Raw genomic sequence first — 1,311 nt, 5'->3', positions numbered from 1 at the left:
TGCTCCTCCTCCTTCTACCTCCTTCTCTCCCTTTCGGCTCCTCCTACCTCTTTGTGTTTCCATCCTTGTGTTTTGTCCTCCTTGTGCTCTCTTCTCCTCTCCTTCCACCTGCCTCGTTCTCTTCCCTGCTGCGCTGACACAAAGTGAAGGACCGGAGGGGCAGAGGGGCTGCTACACTTTCAGGCACTTGGCGGGAAGGAGGAAGAAGAAACTCTGACGGCTGCTGCAGCATCATCACAGGTTTTTTCTCCACAGAAGATCATGCAGGGAACTCCTACACCTTGAACAGCAAGGTCCTCCACCTGCTGCTGCTGCTGCTGCTGCTGCTGCTGCTCCTGCTCCTGCTCCTGCTCCTGCTCCTCTTCCATCGTCCTACCCCTTCCTTTGCTTGTGTTCCTCCTGATCTTTCTTCTTCATCCTGCTTCTCCTCCTCTTTGTGCTCCTCCCCCCCTTCTATTCTTCAACCTGCTTCTCCGTGCTCTGCTCCTCCTCGCTCTTCCTCCCTCCTCGCCTCTTCTTCGCTCAAGACTCGGTGCAGGGAGAGCTTAAGTTCAACATCAAAGCTGTGAACCTGCTGAAGCAGAAGAATGCTGGTGAGAAGGCGGGGGCAGAGGGAGAACAGGGAGGACGAGAAGCAGAGGGCAGGAGGCGCTGAGGAGAGGAGGAGGAGGTGGGAGAAGAGGAGGAGGTGGGAGGAGAGGAGGAGAAGGTGGGAGGAGAGGAGGAGAAGGTGGGAGGAGGGAGACAGTTGAGGTCAGGAGCAATGAAGTGAGAGCAAAGAGAAGCCAAAGGGAAGCAAAGAGAGGGAAGGAGAAGAAGGGAAGAGGACGGGAGAGCGGAGGGAGCAGGGAGGGAGCAGGAGGTGACTAGGCGAGCAGACGCGATCGCAGCAGCAGACGAGGCGAGGAACAAGATGGCGCTGGACACGTCGGGCAACGGCAACGAGGAGGATATCCGTCCTCCGAGCCCCAAGCTGGAAGCAGAGCCAGGTGAGAGGAACAGAAGAGGAGGGAAATCAAGGTTAGGAGATGAACAAGGAGGAGTTGAACAGCAGGAGCTGGAGCAGGAGCTGGGAGAGGGGAGGAGGAGGAGGAGGAGGAGGAGGAGGAGGAGGAGGAAGACTAGAGCAGCAGCAGCAGCAGCAGCAGCAGCAGCAGTGGTTGATGTATATTTTCAGCGGATCGTCTCGAGCCTTGTCGCCTCTTTGTTGTTCGTCGCGATGGGTCGGGAAGTGAAATTCTTCACTCTCATGTCGCCCAGACGGCAATCAGATTGTCCAAGATCAAACAAAGGCATCTTCTTCTCCTCCTC

Source organism: Guillardia theta, assembly GCF_000315625.1.
Source record: "Guillardia theta CCMP2712 unplaced genomic scaffold GUITHscaffold_9, whole genome shotgun sequence".
In the NCBI taxonomy this organism is placed as follows: domain Eukaryota; class Cryptophyceae; order Pyrenomonadales; family Geminigeraceae; genus Guillardia; species Guillardia theta.
This window is presented reverse-complemented; position numbering follows the sequence as displayed.